This window comes from Amphibalanus amphitrite, unplaced genomic scaffold (genome assembly GCF_019059575.1).
Source record: "Amphibalanus amphitrite isolate SeventyFive unplaced genomic scaffold, NRLGWU_Aamphi_draft 000806F_arrow, whole genome shotgun sequence".
Classification (NCBI taxonomy): domain Eukaryota; kingdom Metazoa; phylum Arthropoda; class Thecostraca; order Balanomorpha; family Balanidae; genus Amphibalanus; species Amphibalanus amphitrite.
Genome location: NW_024882300.1, coordinates 130,471 through 151,511, shown reverse-complemented (window position 1 = coordinate 151,511; position 21,041 = coordinate 130,471).

The following is a 21,041-nucleotide window of genomic DNA, read 5'->3' as shown; positions in this document are numbered from 1 at the left end:
TCGACTGGTAACGGGGTTACATGTAGCTGATGTCAACGGTAACAACTCTCTTCCGTTACCACCAGTATATACGATACCAACCATTCCAGTTGGAGACCAAGATGTAGCAAGAACAAGTTTGAAGAAACAGTGGTCTTATCTAGAAATTGAAATCCCAGAAGTAAAGGCGGATAAAATTGGAATATTAATAGGATGCGACTGCCCGAAAGCAATGGAGCCATGGGAGGTAATCCACAGCCAAAACGGTGGCCCTTACGCCTTGAAAACTTGCTTGGGCTGGACGGTGGTTGGCCCCAAGGTAATGTCCGAAGTCAGTTACAAGGCAGCAGACGTTAAAGTGAACACAGTACGATTGGAAACAGAAAAGTTACAAGAAATGATGATCACAATATTCAACAATGATTTCACAGATAAGACTGCTACGATGACGGGGTATGAAAACATGTCACAAGAAGATAAACTTTGGAAGGCCAAGGTAGAAGGGAGTGTGCAATTGAAGAACGGTAGTTATGAAATAGCCCTTCCGTTTAAGGCTGAAAGCGTTCGGCTTCCAAATAACAGAGCCCTAGCAGAGAGACGAGCCATAGGTCTCAAAAAGAGACTGGAAAGAGACCCAGCCCTCCACATTCGTTACACTCAATACATGAACGGGCTATTAGAAAAGGGTCACGCCGAGCCAGCGTCAATGGCATATCCTCCAGAAGAAGGCAAAATGTGGTATATTCCCCATCATTCGGTTCAGCACCCGGCTAAGCCCGAGAAAACAAGAGTGGTTTTTGACGGTTCGGCAAGGTACGGCGGAACATCCTTGAATGATCAGCTTCTACAGGGTCCAAATTTGTCAAATACTTTGATCGGTGTTCTCATCAGGTTCAGGAAGGAACGGGTCGCATTTATGGCGGATATTCAAGAAATGTTTTATCAGGTACAAGTACCATCAACCGACGTCAATTTCTACAGATTCCTATGGTGGCCAGAGGGTGATACAACAAGGGAATTGGAGGACTTTGTCATGAAAAAACACATTTTTGGCAGTGTATCGTCTCCGGGTTGTGCCAACTTCGCACTACAAAAATGTGCACAAGACAATCACACGTTCAGTCCGGATGCGGCGAAGACTATACAATATTCTTTTTATATTGATGACTGTCTGAAGTCGGTGGAAAGCATAAATAAGGCAGTGACACTGGTCCGCGAACTCAAGCAAATGTGCGCCATGGGGGGATTTAATCTCACCAAGTTCGTTAGCAATCATCGAGAAGTGACAGAATCGTTACCAGACCATGACAAAACGGAGAATATGAAAGGAGCCGAGCTGGGGTGTGACACAACGGCGGAGCGTGCACTCGGCGTTCTATGGGACTTTCAGCAAGATAGGTTCAGATTCAAGGTGAAAATCCAGTCAAAACCACTCACAAGACGTGGGATTCTTTCGGCAACAAGCTCATTTTTTGACCCATTGGGAATCGCTGCTCCCGTTTTGATGGTGCCAAAATTGATCCTTCAAGAACTATGTACATTGAATCTTGGCTGGGATGACATTATTCCCATGCCTCTGCAACAAAAATGGCTTCGGTGGCACTCCTCCCTTTGCCAGCTGGAACTCTTCAGTGTAGAGCGGTGCATGAAACCAGGAGATTTTGGTCGTGTCTTATCCACACAAATACATCACTTCGCAGATGCTAGCCAAGCTGGTTACGGCGCGGTATCATACCTCCGACAAGTGGATGATAACGGGAAAATCCACTGCTCTTTTCTCATTGGAAAGGCGCGCGTGGCGCCGCTGAAAAGTGTCACCATTCCTCGAATGGAGCTCACTGCTGCGACTTTAGCAGTGCGCCTTGACTTAGTTGTGAAAGAAGAACTCCAAACAGTTGTCGACTCGACAGTTTTCTGGACCGATAGTACAACTGTTCTTCGTTATATCAAGAACAAAACAAGTAGATTTCATATTTATGTAGCAAATCGCATTGGTTACATTCTTGAACACAGCGACGAGAACCAGTGGAAATACGTTACTTCAAAGGTGAATCCTGCTGATGAAGCCTCACGAAGCACAACGGTGGAAAAGTTTTTGAATGAGTCGATGTGGGTTCGTGGGCCAGAGTTCCTGACGCTTCCTGAAGATAAGTGGCCAGAGCAGCCATTCAAAGAACTTGAAACAGTGATGGATGGTGACCCTGAAGTAAAAATGCCAAAACTGGTGTCAGCGACGTCCACCGAAACACAGCCAACTGACAAGCTACTGCAACATTATTCCAACTGGTACCGCCTTAAAAGAGCTGTAGCTTACTATATGCGATTGAAACAAGTCTTGCGTGATCGTATCAAGAAGGAAGAGAAGCCAGAGAGCAGAAACGTCACCAATGGAGGCATAGCGAGTGACTTGTCCGTCGAAGAACTTCAAAGTGCTGAAATGTGCATTGTCAAGTACGTTCAAGCAGGATCCTTTTCAGAAGAGTTGGCCGTTCTTCATTCTCCAGAGCACAAGAAAATAACCAAGAAGAGTAACATCTACCGGCTAGATCCAGTCTGTGAGAGCGGTGTGCTACGGGTCGGTGGTCGACTAAGTCATGCTTACGCCTCAGAAGCATCACACCCAGCGATTCTGCCAGCAAGGTCTCATGTGACTGATTTGATTATCTCAGACACACATCGCAAGATCGGCCACAGTGGACGTCTCCATGTCTTGTCAGTGATTAGGGAACGGTTCTGGATTATTCGCGGAATGGCTGCGGTGCGCCGCGTGCTGTCACGTTGCGTATTCTGTCGCAGACTACACGGCCGTCCTTTAACACAGAAAATGGCTGATCTCCCGCAAGACCGCGTCACCCCGGACTTGACGCCATTCGCGGTCACTGGAGTCGACTTATTCGGACCTTTTTATGTCAAAAGAGGTAGAGCCACAGTGAAACGGTTTGGTGTCATATTTGTGTGCCAAAAAATCCGCGCTGTACATCTGGAAGTTGTACACTCCTTGACGACTCATTCCTTCATAAACGCGTTGCGTCGTTTCATGGCCAGACGAGGGGCAGTAAGGATAATCAGATGTGACAACGGCACAAATTTCGTGGGAGCCCGCCGGGAGCTGAAGGAAGAGATCCGCAACTGGAATCAGCAGCAAATAGAAGACGAACTTCTGCAGAAAGAGGTAAAATGGATTTTTAACGCACCGGGCGCCTCGCACCACGGAGGAACATGGGAACGCCTGATTCGCGAAACGAGGAAAATATTGAACTTTCTGCTGCAGCAAAAGACTTTAGAGGATGAGTGCTTATCCACCTTCATGTGTGAGGTAGAGGCGATTTTGAACGGACGCCCGCTCACACCTGTCTCAGATGACCCAAGGGACTTGGAAGCGCTCACACCTAACCATCTGCTCATCTACCGTTCGGCACAGCCATTGCCACCCGGTATCTTCTCAGAAGCCGACTCGTTTTCAAGAAAGCGATGGAAACTAGTTCAGTACCTTGCGACGGAATTCTGGCGCCGTTGGAAGAAGGAATACGTCAGTTCACTTCAAGTACGACAAAAGTGGATCCAGCCTCAGAGAAATTTGCGTGAAAATGACATGGTTCTCCTGGTAGACGCAGACTCGTCTCGCAACGAATGGAAAATGGGAAGAGTGATCAACGTGTATCCTGACGCAAAGGGCAATGTTCGTGTCGCAGAAGTGAGGACGAGCACCTCCATTCTTAGAAGGCCGATCAGCAAGCTTGTGCTCCTCTTACCAGAAGACGGCGCGAGCACGTGCTGAAACGGGGGAGGGGGTAAAGAGGCGGTGCTGCATTAGTTTCAGCACGGAATCAGGTTGCGCCTTTTTACGACCTAAATTTCTCGTGCTCCGTCTGTTAAATAATTTGAAAGGAAAAATGTTATTTCAAAAGATGTAGTTTCCGGCTATGTGTTCTAGTTTTGATATTGTTTTTAGACGGGCACAATTCAAGTAAATTCAAGCAAGATTGTCTTATGTTATATACTTTAATTCATGCTTGTTTTGTATGAGTTAAACTTTCACAAGACAATAAATTCGGTGCTCTGTAAAATGAAATTTTGATACCTACGTCGAACACTCCGAACTCTACACACCAAACCGTCTAAGCGGCCAGCCTCCACGTCTGCTGGTCGGGGCCGGCGTGGTAAGGGTCGCCGCATCTCGTGAGAATGGACGCAACGCATCGTTCGTGGATTTTCCGTGTGTATAACTGGCGCCAGAGCAAACCGTTTGAAAAGCATTAAAGTGCGTTTCAGTACAGTCGTGCACCATTCCCACATAATTTTGGTCTTTGTAGACAATTAAAGTAACGCACCGATGTTCGTTTAACAGGAGCGGGGAGTGGTGTGACCCAGTGTGCATGAATAAAACTGGTATTAACGTAATCGGGTCGCATGGGCATGGAAGGGCACTCCTGCATGCCTGCTCGCCATGCACAGCTTACCGGCTGGGGCATTTTTTGTCCGTTGGTAATCAGTTTTTGTGGCGGGTTTTCGAAGGCATGGGACAAAATTATTGGCATTGATTGCTTTTCATTCAACACCGATATTCACGTTGAAACAAGTGCATTACATGGCTTATTCGTTTCCAAAGATTACAAAGATTTCGAGTGGCAACACCAAATTGCGTTCAGCATATTTTCATTTAACAAATAACTCTTCATTGGGTCACGGAATATGCTTTACATAAAAAAGTAAATGACTTCAATAACTTTAAGAGCTTGTAGCTAACTTCTCACCGTGGATGTTCCATTAAATATTGCTCGTTTTCATTTAAAGGAAATATACCACTCTTAACATGGGTTTTTGAACTGATATAACAAGTTTTGTGGCCTGAGCTGAGACTAGCACAAATCAGGAGCTTTTACGGCCCAACGATGACCCTAGGCAAAGATATTTCATTTCTCGTTCCGAAAAGAGCGCCTTGTGTAGGAATATTTCCACTTGCGGATAGACGCCAAGAATGCAAGTATACCTGTGGCAGTGGCCAATATTCGGCCAATAATGCAGCTGGTTTGAACTACGGAATATGACAGGTGAACGCGTAAGCAGCTTTCACTGAAAATACTGTCTAGTCTCTACCAAATATGGAAGAGTTCTTGCTGTATGAAAATATGTCAAAAATTTTCAGCATTTATTATTTTGTTTCCTAAACATTTTCAACAAACACAATCATAAGACTGTAGCCAAAACATAAATGGAGAAAAGTGGTATATTGCCTTTAAGAGTTCTTGAACTTCTTATTAGTAACATCCTGTACATTTGTACCACGGAAAATCCTCGACGGTTTCAAATCGTCCAGGGCAACAGACGTCCCACGTTTCCGACAAAGAGGACTCACCACGCTGTGGTACCACTAGGGCACCAGGCTGTCGAACTGTACCGGCAATTCCAGCCTTAACGGTGGATTGCCAGCCATCATCGACGAGAGTTTCAACCACACTCGCCTCTAACACGGTGTGGTGGTACGAAATGGGCACCAACGGGCTGTCCTACGTACCGGCGATTCCAGCCTTAACGGTGGATTGCCAGCCATCATCGACGAGAGTTTCAACCAGACTCGCCTCCAACAGGGTGTGGTGGTACGAAATGGGCACCAACGGGCTGTCCTACGTACCGGCGATTCCAGCCTTAACGGTGGATTGCCAGCCATCATCGACGAGAGTTTCAACCAGACTCGCCTCCAACACCGTGTGGTGGTACGAAATGGGCACCAACGGGCTGTCCTACGTACCGGCGATTCCAGCCTTAACGGTGGATTGCCAGCCATCATCGACGAGAGTTTCAACCAGACTCGCCTCCAACACCGTGTGGTGGTACGAAATGGGCACCAACGGGCTGTCCTACGTACCGGCGATTCCAGCCTTAACGGTGGATTGCCAGCCATCATCGACGAGAGTTTCAACCAGACTCGCCTCCAACACCGTGTGGTGGTACGAAATGGGCACCAACGGGCTGTCCTACGTACCGGCGATTCCAGCCTTAACGGTGGATTGCCAGAGACCACACCTAGGCCCGAAGAGGACATGGTACGATGTGGGCACCAGGCTGTCCAGCGTACCGGCAATGCCGACCTTAACGGTGGATTGCCCGCAAGCATCGACGAGACTTCGAGATCACACCTGGGCCCGAAGACGACATGGTACGATGTGGGCACCAGGCTGTCCAGCGTACCGGCAATGCCGACCGTAACGGTGGCTTGCCAGCCATCATCAACGAGACTTCGAGACCACACCCACTCCGAGACGAGGCGGTACGGAATGGGCACCAGGCTGTCCTAGCGTACCGGCAATTCCGACCTAAATGGTAGAATATGACCTTTTTGCAAAGTCTGAGCTCATACAATTATCTGATATAGCGGTACACATTTATGTTAGCTTACAGCTATTCACTCCAATCAAGGCCTAGCCGTCAATACCTAACTCATCTTGAAATTGCGCAAAACGCTCCAAGTCATGGTTGTGCCAGCATTGATTGCAAGCACTTCAATACTTTTATTTGATGTTCAATACTTGAGGTTGAATACTTTAAATGTACAGAGCATTATTTTTGCAAAATATTCGTTTTCAAAAAAAAAAAAAACGGCACGAATGAAGGAATGGACTGAATGAGTCACTGATGCTGGCTTAAATGTACAGAACAATATTTTTCCTAAACATTTCGCAAAACCTGTGCGAATGAACGAATGCCTTCAGATGCCACAAAAGGTGCCTTCAGTTTGCAGCAATAGCATCATATTTGGCATCCTCAGTGTAGTATAGGATGAATATGGCTTGCTGATGTCAAGTATTGAATTGTGCTCATATAGTATTTGCATTTCTATATGCATTTCATTGAATTTTGGTTTCTCTTCTCATATACGTTCCATTGAAGATGTCAATTATTCTTCCTAGGAAGTTAGGAAGGTCATATTCCACCTTTTCCGTTGGATTGTCAGCCCTCGTGGACGACTTCAGGGCCGAAGAGGAGGGTACGAGATGGGCACCAACGGGCTGTCCTACGTACCGGCGATTCCAGCCTTAACGGTGGATTGCCAGCCATCATCTACGAGACATTGAACGCTGTCCGCACTGTGCCGGCGCGGGTGGTGGATGCCGACCACCCACCACTAAGGGCTTACATGTAAAATCCCAGCCAGTGCGCACTTTGGTGCGAAATGGGCACCAACGGGCTGTCCATCGTACCGGCAATTCCGACCGCCAAGGTGGATTGCCTGCCCTTGCACAGTTAATCCCTCTTGCCGGGGAGTGTGGTGGAGTGCACACACCACACGCACTGACACATTTTGCCAGTCAGTGCTCAGAAGATAGTCGGCCGTCGATATTTGGAGTTTCGTCCGGGCCCATACTCTCCAACGACGTAATGCCCGTGGTTGCTTAGTCCTGCACCATGCACGTACGGCTCCACAGCTGGGCATCATCGCCGTGGTTGTGGACCAGGCTCCCACGCTAACCACGAAGGCAGGCTTGCTGGGTCGTTGCTGCGGCGACATGCGTCACCTTTAGAGTAAAATAGATAATTTAACCGCATTTGTGTACATTTCGCAAGCTGTCGAACTCGGGCCTCTCATTGTAGTGCCGTTTGACACGCATTCTTTATACCAGTGTTCGCCATGGGCCGGGCTAGCCCAATGGGCCATAGGCTGGGCTGGGCCCTCAATTATGAAGAATCGATGGGCTGTGAATGGGCTGGGCCAAGAACTGTAAAGTGGACTCAGAGGTTCCCGACTGAGACAAATCACAACTAGCTTATGATTGTGCAAGACAAAAAAAAAACAGTTACAGCATATATGTGCAATGTGCATTGTGCATGCTACTACCCAAAAGATAATTACCCAAAAGATAATTGCTTTGCACCTATGGGTGACATATGAATGGTGTCCATCACTTTCGATCCATTCATTTTGACGAGCTGGGCCGTGCTTGGCTTTGACAATTTTACCATGAATGGGTTCTGGCTGGGCCTGGCTGTGAACCCATGGCCTGGGCGGAGCTGGACTGGGATTTTGCGGCCCGTGGCGAACACTGCTTTATCTCTTCACTTTCTGACATTGGTCAGATGTTATTATCCTAGTTCACTGAGCTTCCAATGGAATGCATGAAACAATGATTGCATTTCCTGCTTCAAAAACAAAATGTGTTTTTTAATTGCACACTAAGCGTTCGATCTTTGCTCGGTGGCTTACCTTCGGTGGCTTGAGCTAAGCTGACAGGCCATTCACGATATGCTTAATAACCACATTGGTATGAAGCATATCATCTGGCTTATCCGAGCGTGAACTGTTTTCGTTGTTAATACTGGTGATGCACAAGCCAACGTAACGTTAGAGGAGACTTCATCTCAAAAGCCGCACTGCCTGCAGGGCTAAAATCCCGGGGGGCGCGTATGGCTCGTATCATTTACGAGGCACGCGACGGGAGCCCTGAGTGGCTCTCTATCGAAAGCTGCTCTAAACCCAGGTCTCACTTGGAGATCGATCTCACTCGGAGATCACGAGTCTGTTGTAGAGTGGCGTCATCTTACGTCCAGTCCACCGAACCAGTGTGCACAATTGCTGGCGGTGGATACCAGACTCCCCCCACGGGTCGTCATGTGCGAGGCAAGGTCGGGGATAAGATATCACGGCAGCAATTGAAGATAAAATTGAGTTTATTCATGTAAATGCTATTAGGCTGCTACATTTGCACAATGAGTGAGTGCAAACTGCAAAGCTTCTCTTTACCTAATTGATATTTATCATTATCCAAGCCGACTATTGCCTGATAGGTACGTCTGAGTCTACATTCACTTCATCCAGGAAAATGCTTCAAAAACGCGTTTTTCGTCAGTAAATAGCATTGTAACCTTGCGTCAGTTGACACAAGCTTTCACTGCCGCATCCGGAATCTCAGTGCATAGCTGTCTATGCATCATGAGCTTAGGTATTGTTTCCTTTTTCGTTAGATCATGCTTCAACTTGTAGCGCTTAATCGCTCATGCCAAACAAAGTTTGCGGACTTGTTAAAGGTTAAAAGAAAATATATTTCCTTCAACAAATGTCCGTCAAATGAGGCTACAAATGAGCTGCTTTCTTCTGCCAATTATGTTACTATAGCACGTTGCTAATGGAAGGCGGTCATTTGCATTTGCAGTTGTGCCTCATCATCACTTATTTGCCAAATGCAATTTCAATTGCTGCTGTTATCCCCGGCTATAGTGTCTACGGTGGCGAGCTTTCTCCGCGGACCTTCAACTTCAAGACCTTCTACTTCAAGACCTTCAACTTCTAGACAACTAAAGGGATATTCTCGTCATACTGTACCTACTCTCGATGACCTGCATGTCGGGCGTGCCATGTCCTGAGGAGCGTTGTTTTCAATACCCTCAGTGCACATACCTACTGCACCAGACTATATTTGCGGACGTTGACTGTTTGTTTTAGGCACTGTTTCAAGCATTGTACGATGGCCGAAAACAAAAGTATTTGTTAACGTTTTCAAGTGCCATTCGGAATATCCGAAACTACGACGCAATGTTAGTCGGAAATAACGTATATAGTTAATCATGTTATCACATGATGTTCTTGTTCATTGGCAAACATTATTTCAGCAGTCGATACGTCCTCCAAACTTCAGTAACTGTTACTATATAGTCCCCGTTCGTCACAAACAACCGTTGACATTTTGTCAACCTCAAATTCGAATATATTAACCGTTTACACGCACGAGAATATCCCTTTATCCAAACTAGCAAGTGTGTCTACTGTTTTCTTACTAGGCAAACAAAAGTTTGTCACAGCATGTGCGCAGTTCACTTTACCTATGTGCATTCATACTAAAAGCCATTCGTCCACAGCAAGTTATTTATTTGCGCTATTGACGTAAGCTTTCATGAAGGCCAAACCAATGCTGATTCGTCAATGCTGATTGTCAGCTTGAAAGTAAAGATGAGCAAAGTGGTTCAACTGAATCTTATGGTTGCAGTAGGGCATATTAGAAGTAAGTGACAAGTATGTGTCAGCAATTGTTTATGCTTCTTAACCCTAGATACTTTTGATTCGATCCTTTTGGTGATGACGTAATGTGGCAGAAAACAGTAGACACACTTCATCTCATCGGAAACCCTGAATGATTGGTATTTGTGAGCATGTGTGCCTGTGAGTGTGTAAGGGTGGATGTGGGTGTGTGGGTATGTATGTGCGTATGTGAGGGTGTGCGTGTCATCTTACACGTAATTTAGTGAATGAGTGAATAGATACTAGTTTTCAAGTAAATACGTGCATGAGTGCGTGTAGTCAGTGGTGTATGGAACTAGCATTGTGCCTGCCTGCTGCCAACGAAATATGCAAGCCCACACAGAGAAAACAGTTTTATTGTGCAAAACTTCATGCTGCTGGCAGGGTTTACATGCAAGTCACATATTGCAGGTCTACCATAAGCAGAGCGATGTGACATCTGATAAGTACCTAACTCACAGCAACACATACTCTGCATGTCCAGGGAAAGTGAGTTGTGCTCGGAACAGATTGGCCAGACAGTTTTGTCCTATCAAATTCAGAATTGTTTCATCCTCCTCACAGTTGCCATTAACATCATGAGCACACATTATTGCTAGATCTGAATGCCAGCTGCCTATTGCACCGCTGGCACGTAGTTTGAGACAAAGGTGCCGCCAGTTTTCCACCTCGCTGCTGATACAATGCAATACTGCTACAAAATGTCCGTGTTCTGTGTTTTTAGTGTTGTATGTTTGTATATGAGTCTTGCGTCGTGTGAACATTACCTACATGAGTTTAAAGTGTTCCCGCGAAAGTAGGTACTGAATTAGCTCAAGCCAGGATTGCGTTGCGGATATATTTGTAGGCCATACAATGTTTTATGGCGTCATTTACGACATTTCCTGTTTTTCTTGTCGTTGTATGCACGTGAGTTGTGCCGCATGTTGCGCTTGCAAATCATGTTCTCAATGTCATTTTCTTTTGGTACAATTGGTCACCACTACACATCACTCGCATACACTCGCCCAAGCAAGTCGGATATCAATCACTGTCCAGAAGTGCATGATGCATTCAACCACGCATAGAACACTGGCACTCCAAGAACATGAACTCACGCAAAAACGAGAGGGCACACGACTTCGCATTGGACACACCGCTATCACACACAACTACATCATCACAAGAAGCCCGAGACCGAAATGCAACACCTGCAACACTTTCATCACTGTCAAACATCTGCTACTCACATGCCCACAATACCAACACCACAGGACACACATACAAACATACTGCAGAGACGCCAACATCCCACTAACACTCACAACACTGCTCGGGGACTTACACCCCGAGCTAACAACACTACTCATCCACTAAAGACACAACACTGGGCTGATCAATGACCTGTAAATCTCCTCCCCTAGAGCCAAGGACAAAAAAGCCAAAAAAAGCCAAAAAAAGAAGCAAAAAAGAAAAAACAATATTCAAAACAATGAGAATCAAAATAAAAGACCCCAGAATGGCAAAATGGCAAAAAAAAAAAACAAAAACAAAAAAAATAATAGAAGGGGCAATCCGGCTACCCGGGAGGAGATAGCTAGGAACCCAGTGCCACCCCTCAGCCCACCCTTACGAGCCAAGAAGACAACGGACACTTCAAGGCAACGGACGGACCAACAACGAAGACGGACGACAGAACCGGGCCCAAATACAGGACGCTGTGGTGGCCCGTAAGCTACAAATACCATACCATACCATAGCAGTGCATCATGCAGCAGAAGAAGCTTCATTGAACACACTCGTCATCATGAACGGCATCTAGGAGTTTCATGAGTTTGGATCTGTGACCAGTAAGTGGAATGGGAGCATAATGGTACACGCTACCAAAGCAGATTTTTTTATAAACAAAAACATTACGTTTATTACCGTTTGGAGGTGATTTTTTTTATTCGGTCATAGTGTCAATGTCATGTTTGATCATATAGGCAACGAAAAGCGTACCTATTCAAAACGTTTATTCCTTGTCATGATGTGCCTGCAGGTTGTTTTCGCAGTATCCAATAGCAACCGTGTATGACCAGGCGCCGCTTGGACGCCTTGTCCAGCCACGTCTTCCGGGACTGTGTGATGACTGCCTCTGCAATCTCAAGTGCCAGTTTCTGCCTCCGGCCTATTTCTTTATCAAAGGATGTTGGTAACTGAACGACCAGCTCTGCTCCAAGATTCCAAATCGTTTTACGGTATTGTATGCCTACAAAACGTTAGTATTTGTTTTGGAGGCGGTAATACTCGGATGAACTGACCTTTATGGGTGGGTATTCAACGTTGAATCAAGTAGGCTTGTAGCCATCTGCCTATTGACTTCTAAGGGTTTTAGTAAAATTTATATAATATCTCACCTGAAATGCATTTTCACTCTCAGTCGTCGAAATTGAAAAATCATAAGCTTAGAAATCCGCGGGCTTGACATATTATATTTTCTCGACGATTCGTTTCGACTTGCCGACATGTCAGCTAATCATCCGCTGCTTCTCCTATTTTCACAGGTGCATTACTCTCAAGTGCCAGTTTCTGCCTCCGGCCTATTTCATTATCAAAGGATGCTGTTAGCTGAACGAACAGCTCTGCTCCAAGATTCCAAACGTTTTTACGGTATTGTATGCCTACAAAACGTTAGTATTTGTTTTGGAGGCGGTAATACTCGGATGAACTGACCTTTATGGGTGGGTATTCAACGTTGAATCAAGTAGGCTTGTTGCCCTCTGCCTATTGACTTCTAAGGGTTTTAGTAAAATTTATATAATATCTCATCTGAAATGCATTTTCACTCTCAGTCGTCGAAATGGAAAAATCATAAGCTTAGAAATCCGCGGGCTTGACATATTATATTTTCTCGACGATTCGTTTCGACTTGCCGTCATGTCAGCTAATCATCCGCTGCTTCTCCTATTTTCACAGGTGCATTACCAGTCGTCTTTACCGTCGATACCGTTGAAGATTTTACCGTCGATCAGGGAGCACCCATTGCGCTGGCCGTTGCTGGTACTTTTTTATTTGTCACTAGCTATTAGTTATCTGCACATATACATTAGCCACCTGTGCACCCGGTTACACTAGCTCTCATCATCTAGTTCTACGTATGTGTGTGTTTGTTTTAATTGAAATGCCAATGAATTCGGTAGACATGCTCCGCCCGCAAACATGTACCACATGATGCAGTCCACTGAATGTAGCAGTTAATCACTCGTAAAAAGCAGTCAGGTTTTCGTATAGTGTAGGTTTGCATCTATGTAAGCATGTGTTCACACTCATGAGCGATCGACACATGATATTGCATTTCCTGTTCAGTTACATTTTTAGCACTGGAACACGATGCTCATACACTGTGTTGTTATCTTTCTTTTTTCGCCTGCTCCTTCCTCCAACTTGTGTCTTTGAGTATTTCAGTCACATGCTCAAACGTTCTTAAATGCTCTCGCCATCGGTTTACGGATGCGTTGAAAACGGACATGTGTTGACCAAATTTAACAATATGCGGACAATGGATCGACTTCTTGAAGCCTCTGGGCGTGATACACCTTCTCCATCACCATCAAGAGATCAACATTTTCGAAGACACTTGCGTACGGCTGGTATGTATTAATATTTGAATGTCCATTGTCAACACGTTGCAGAATGCTTTACATTTTGTGTGATCATTTACTGTCCTCATTCCTACACAATGCCAACATGTTTGTCATCGTCTTCATGTACCTATCTATTGGGATTGATGTTTGCGTTTACTGACAGACACTTGTCAACATTTTCAGTAGTGTCCGGCGCAATGCTGAATGCGACCTGTTATCTGTTGGATCTACTCTGTGATCCCGAACCCCAGTGCAAGTGAGTTGTTTGTTACACCAGTGCCCGAGCACTCTGTAATATGTGCAAGAGCCTGTGACTTTGTTTGCTTGGCTAACTAAACGCATACCTACGGAAAATCATTCCAACGTTGCTTTGGTTTTCAGTGTTTTACTGTATTTTTAAAGCAGTGCCTACACATATCAATCAAATATATCCCGCGCACCGACCGGGGGGGGCGGATATCCGCCCCCTGAGGTTTTCCCACTATCTACGCTTTTCAGGTTTACAGGAAAACCGTGCGCAGGATATTCTAAATGCCTTAATATGGTCCATTCCATAACCATCTAACCGAATTCCCGGTATTATTTTTTTCGCAAACCTTCTCCCTTTCTAGCAGTGGCACTGTTCGACTACAGCGCTGGACGTCGTCTACTTTTTGCTAGAAGCAAATGTCACCATCCGTCCATGAACTTCGGGCTGCTCACAGCTATATTGCCTTGGCAAGTTCTTTGAGCACTTAATACTGGACTTGGGCTGCGAAAGCTAATGACAATTTGGGGAGCTTGATATTGCAATGGCTATGACGTGAAGGTCCAATATGGCGAACAGCTCGACTATTCACCATTGTCAACGCTTATGATAGCTAAATATCATTGTGCTTGGTGTACATTCACGTCTCGTTTCCTTGCTCCATTTGTACCTCACCGGTCGTCCGTCCCCACAGGTCTCGGCTGCAGCACAAGCCACATTCATCGGCCCAATCATCAGTTATTCGTCCTGCAAGTTTTAAGTCACTTCGTTGTGACCCGGACATCGTCATCTTTCAACGAGTTCAAATGATTATTTCATTCATCATCGTCGATCAGACTCATGATGTAAAGACACTTCCATAATGCTAGCCGCCATCTACGTTTGTGCAGGAAGCAAATATCAGGTTGTTATTAGCTGCGGGCTACTCAGTACCGACTGAAGTACTGGCAGTAGTGTGCGAGCACCTAATACGTGTATTGTGATACCAAAGCTAAAACGGATGATAGCTTAGCGCATAGCGCCCTACCGCTTTCCACACACACACACAAACAAAACTTGACTTTGGGCATCAGCACCATTGCAGGATAAACAGGCAGTTTCGCTGTTTTTCACTGCTTTCATTGGCAGGTGTTACTGCTCATTCCCGTTTCATGTGATGTTAGAACAGCCCTTCACCATAGTCCTGTTTTCTCCTTTGCCGTTTTCCATAGACATCAGATGCGACATGCACTCCAACGATCGGTCAGGCGCATCACCGTCAATCCGGTCGCCTGTTAAGCAGTTCGTAATCACCGTCAGTCTTCGACATCTGTCAACACACTTATCCACATTATCGCCTTACTTTTGATCTTATCAATATGCAAGAATGAGTGCAAAATGCATTCCAATATTGCATCAGTTGATGTTGTATCGCAATGACACCGCGTCCTCACCTCACATCTGTTGTGCATACTTGATCACGAATGCCAGTTCACGAATGCAGATTCACATGGTGAAGTTTTACTCCGTTGACGTTTTCTTTCCATTCTTGTAGTCGATCAAGAGGGATTACAGTTGCACATGCGGCCTTACACATGCGTCCTTACATGTTAGCTGATTGATATGTTGGACACACTGGTTCCTGTGACTCCAAGTAGTTCTGCATTGGTATTGCTTCACTTTATATGTTCTACCCAAAGATCGTTTCTAGTTTTGTCTTAGCTTGCAGCTGTATGCCATGAACATACAGGGTACTGCGCATCTTTACCGTGACATTCCTGTAGTTTCGTCACTTTCGCGGATGATTAGGACCATGAGCTCAGTTGCAGATGCGTCCAGCAGCCACCGACATTTCTACACTTTAAATTCCTAGTCTCGGATCTTATCCACATACCAACATGATTTGAACATTTCACACGTTTAGTGATGAAATGAGCAGGTATCATCTACTACATTATATTTTCATGTAAAGCACACTCCAGTCTGTGAAAAAAGAAAACCATTAGGAGCAACAATCATGCCTTAGACAGTATAGTTGCCATAGATATTACGTTGTGCAGCGGGCAGGCCGGTGCACGAAATGGCGAGTGTGAATGCAGGAATGCGTGTGAAAAACTGCCTAGGTGTGGAGTGGCTGGTTTGTCTTCCGTTACATCGTAACGGGCTCTTGACGTAGTCTTTTTTAGTAACACCAATCATCTTTCGAACTTGAATTAACGTAATTGAAAGATGGCTATCACATTTGGAGCCAACTTATTTGCTAATTGCGTCAAGGGCGGGCAGCGCGGTGCGTGGATGCCTTTTGGTAAAGCTCACGTCCTAATATACTATCCTGCCCTTACCAAGCGTGCATCCATGTTTCCTCCATCCGGCTCCTCGTGCCGCTGCCTGGAATATTAGCCTACGGCTAATATACCAAGAGATGGAAAACTTTTCGTTGGTATGGAATATGGATGCCTCGTTGTTCACCTGGTGATGTTGAAAACAACTGTCCCGTGTGTCAGGTAGGTCTTACTTACTCACTTTCCGCTTCATTTTTTTTTTCTCGGCCGCGTAGGAAATATGATTTGACGGTAATCGTGGCGCTTTTGTTTCAGTGGCTGAATGACAGCGACATCTATAACTCAGGCTGCACTCAGAGCCCGAGTCTGAGTTTGGCTAAAAAATCGCCCATAAAAAATTCGCCCATCGCCCGCCCGCCGCGATGCGGGTGATTTTGTTTTTGCGTCGTTTTCGGTAAAAGTTTTATTTTCGGTTGGCGGCGGCCGGGCGCATTTTTGCGGTTTTTGCGTTTGACGGCGGGCGGCCGTTTTTTGCGGCGTTTTGCGGTTGGCGGCGTAGAGTGCAGTGCACGTCAGTTCGTAGAACACGCACTCCGATCTGCACGTGCAAGGCTCATCCTCTCGTTTGGCGGCGGGCGTTTTTGCGGCGTTAAAGGTGCTTGCTCAAACAACCTGCGGTCCCGCGATGCGGAGCCCAGCATCGCAGATGCTGGTAACCGCAGGTTGTTTGAAAAGACAAACACTATTCGTTAGAATTGTGTTTTTCTATTTTCTATTGAAAAACAACCGGAGCGGTAACCGCAGGTTGTTTGAAAAGACAAACACTATTCGTTAGAATTGTGTTTTTCTATTTTCTATTGAAAAACAACCGGAGCGGTCCTTCTCCGGGCTATGTTTTGCATGTCTGGCAGCGAATTGGGGCAACTTGACCGGGGCCTAAACGTGCATTGCGATTTCCGTAAAAAGTTCAGGGTATGGGTTCCCGTAGGCGATCTACCTGATGGCACCGGTCGCTACTCGCTTAAAACCTCGTGGCACGTGGCACGTGCGATTCCATTTTTCCCATAGTAAGTCAACGGGGTTTTGGACACTTTTTGCGCGATCGCGAATAGCGGAAAAAATCGCCGATCAAGGTATGGTTTGCTGCACACCATTTTATGACTGACACATTCAGGTACACGCCCATATGCGCCGTCTACCCGTAAGAAGTCGATATTTTTTGTAGTACGACTTTGAAGTTGAACTTTTTTCGCTCCCCATGTTAAGTCAATGGGCGTTTTTGCAGAGACATTTTCATTCGCACATTGCACAAAATTATATGATACGATTTTGTTTAAACTTTCAGGACCTGTTGAGAAACGACCATAGAACATGTTGTTATGCTTCGTTAAGCTGTCAGAATTCGTTTGTTCTTTTTAAGCTCGTTTAAGAGTGAAAATTTTTAACATTGAAAGTCAATGGGAGCGTCTTTGGTGCTTAATAACTTTGTACGTTGAAGATATATTTAAGTGAAAAGTTGATAGGATATACAACTTTTGATGCTCTTTCCAATGATATATAGAGCGTTATTGCACGTTGTGCCGTTTTTTGAGAAATTTAGTAAAAAAACACGACATAACCGAGATTTGAGCTCACAGCTATATATGGTCTTTGCTCAGACAGTATACGAACAGGCGGGGATACCTCCCATAGAAGGATGCGATTTAATGCTAAATATTATATTAGCGGCCGGCCGCCGTGGGCACGTTTTTGTACGACTTATATCTCCGCAACCACTGGACCGATACACTTGCGGTTTTTTGTGTGGGGTAGCTTATACCCTTCTTACAAGTATTTTACTACGCACGATGCGTGCAGGTGACCCCTACTGCACGTGACACGTGTAAAACGGACAGGTGTCACTTTTGTTGTTATGACAATAACACGGTAAGTGCTGGACTGATTGCGCTGAAACTTAACAAGGTTGTAGGCACACACCGAACCATGCGTTTCCATGTGCTACGGTTGGGGTGCAACTGCACGTGCGCACGTGCAGGGTGACGCTTCCAGATCTCGAGAACGGCCGGGCCGATTGAGTTCAAATTTGGTACACCGCTAGAGACCGGTTAGTAGGGTGCCGTGCGCAAGTCAGATAGGACCCATCTTGCACGTGCGCACGTGCAGGGTGACGCTTCCAGATCTCAACAACGGCTGGACCGATTGCACTCAAATTCGGCACACCTCTAGAGACCGATTAGTATGGTGCCGTGCACAAGTCAGTTCGTATGTATTTCCATGTGCTAGGGTTGGGGTGCAACTGCACGTGCGCACGTGCAGGGTGACGCTTCCAGATCTCGAGAACGGCTGGGCCGATTGAGCTCAAATTTGGTACACCGCTAGAGACCGGCGAATAGGGTCCCATGCACAAGTCAGTTGGACACAGCTTGCACGTGCGCACGTGCAGTGTGACGCTTCCGGATCTCGAAAATAGCCGTGCCGATTGCACTCAAATTTGGCACACCGCTATAGGCTGGCGAATAGGGTGCCGTGCACGTCAGTCCGTAGCACACCGACTCCGGTCTGTATAACCGCAGGTTGTTTGAAAAGACAAACACTATTCGTTAGAATTGTGTTTTTCTATTGAAAAACAACCGGAGCAGTCGTTCATCGGGCTATGTTTTGCATGTCTGGCCGCGGATTGGGGCACCTTGCTACCTGCCCAAACTACTGCAACGATTTTCGTAAAAATTTCAGAGCATGGGCTCGCGGAGGCGATCTAGCTGCTGGTACCGGTCGCTACTCGCTCAGAATTCTTTTGCGCGTGGCACGTGCGTTTCCATTTTCCCCATGTTAAGTCAATGGGGGTTTGGGGCTTTTTTTGCGCCATCGCTAATGGCGGAAAAACGAGCCAAGAAAGGGGTGGTTTTCTTCCAGGCATTTAATGGCAAACACGTTCCGGTACACGCCAGTGTGCGCCGTTTACCCGTCAGAATCTCGGAACGTTTCTTTGCACGAGGTCAAAGTTGGAATTTTGTTGTGTCCCATGTTAAGTGAATGGACAATTTTGCAGAGCTATTTTCATTCGTGCATTGTAAAACATTATGTGTCACGATTTCGTCCAAACATTCGAGAGTTGTTGAGGAAGGAACATAGTATATGCTGTTGTGCTTCGTTAAGCTGAGCAAAATCGTTTTTTTTTTCTTTTAAAGCTTGTTTAAAAATGACAATTTTTAACATGGAAAGTCAATGAGAGCGTCTTTGTTTCTTAATAACTTTTTACGTTGCGACTGTATACAAATGAAAAGTTAATACAACATACAACTTTCGATGCTCTTTCCAACGATGCATAGAATGTCACTGCAAGATGTGCCGTTTTTAAGAAAAGTTGTACAAAAGCATGGCTCGACTGTGACTTGAACCCAACCACATTAGAGTATACGAACAGGTGACGGGGATACCTCCCGTGTGCGGATGCGACGCTGATTATTGCTAAATATTAGCAGTCGGCCGTTGCGGAGGCGCCTTTGCACAGGTTATAGCTCAACAACTGCTTGACCGATTCACTCGCGAGTCGCGGTCTTTTGTGTGGGATAGCTTCTTCCTTTCTCACACGTAGTGTGCTACTCTCGATACGTATGGGTGACCCCTAATGCACGTGCCACGTGCAAAACGAAGAGGTGTCAGTTCGGTAGCAAGTGTAATAACTCTGTAGTTATTTTGCCGATTGCGCTGATCCTTGGCATGGATGTAGGCACCCGCCCCGCAATGCATTTCCATGTGTCACGGTTGGGGTGCCGCTGCACGTGCGCACGGGCAGGGTGACGCTTCCAGATCTCGAGAACGGCTGGGCCGATTGTGATCAAAGTTGGCACACCGTTAGGGCTCGGCGAGTAGGGTGCCGTGCACAAGTCAGATGGGACCCAGTTTGCACGTGCGCACGTGCAGGCTGACGCTTCCATATCTCAAGAACGGCTGGACCGACTGTGCTCAAATTTGGCATACCACTAGAGACTGGTTAGTAGGGTGCCGTGCACAAGTCAGTAAGTATGTATTTTCATGTGCCGCGGTTAGGGTGCAGCTGCACGTGCGCACGTGTAGGGGTCGTTTCCCGATCTTGGAAACGGCTGGGCCGATTCAGATTAAATTTGGTACATCGCAAGAAACCGGCGAATAGAGTGCCGTGCACAAGTCAATTGGGGCCCAGGCTGCACGTGCGCACGTGCAGGGTATCGCTTCCAGATCTCGAAAACGGCCGGGTCGATTGCACTCAAATTTGGCACACCGCTATAGACCGGCGAATAGGGTGCCGTGCACGTCAGTCCGTAGCACACCGACTCCGGTCTGCACGTGCAAGGCTCATCCTCTCGTTTGGCGGCGGGCGTTTTTGCTGCGTTTACAAAGGTGCTTGCTCAAACAACCTGCGGTCCCGCGATGCGGAGCCCAGCATCGCAGATGCTGGTATTTTGGTGGAAACAGGCGCACTGTAGTATGTATTGGATTCTTATGACTTTGTTAAATTATTCAATAATTCGTTTAATTCATCGGTGTGTCATCTGGTACTGACGTCCTATTCTGTTCTTCGTTTCAGGATGAAATTTATTATGAACCTTTTTGATTTTGTTGATTTTCTTTGAAATAAATTACACATCTCGGTGCAACAAGTTTTGGATTTTTGCTGGCAATACATTTCATCTACAAGCAAATTATTAACGTAAAGGGAACGTAACGTAAACGAACGTAACGTAGACTATGATAATTTAACTTGAAGATACAAGAATTCGACAACACAAAGAAAACATGAAGAACGCAGAGGAGTGTGCACCAGATCTAATCCAAAAAGCTAAAAGAAGTAGAACTAATGCTAGAAGCAAATTTACAAGAAAGTGCAACGCATTTGTCGAACTAAATGAACGAGGTGAACAATTTTTAGTACTACAAGATAAGTTCAACGATATACGCGA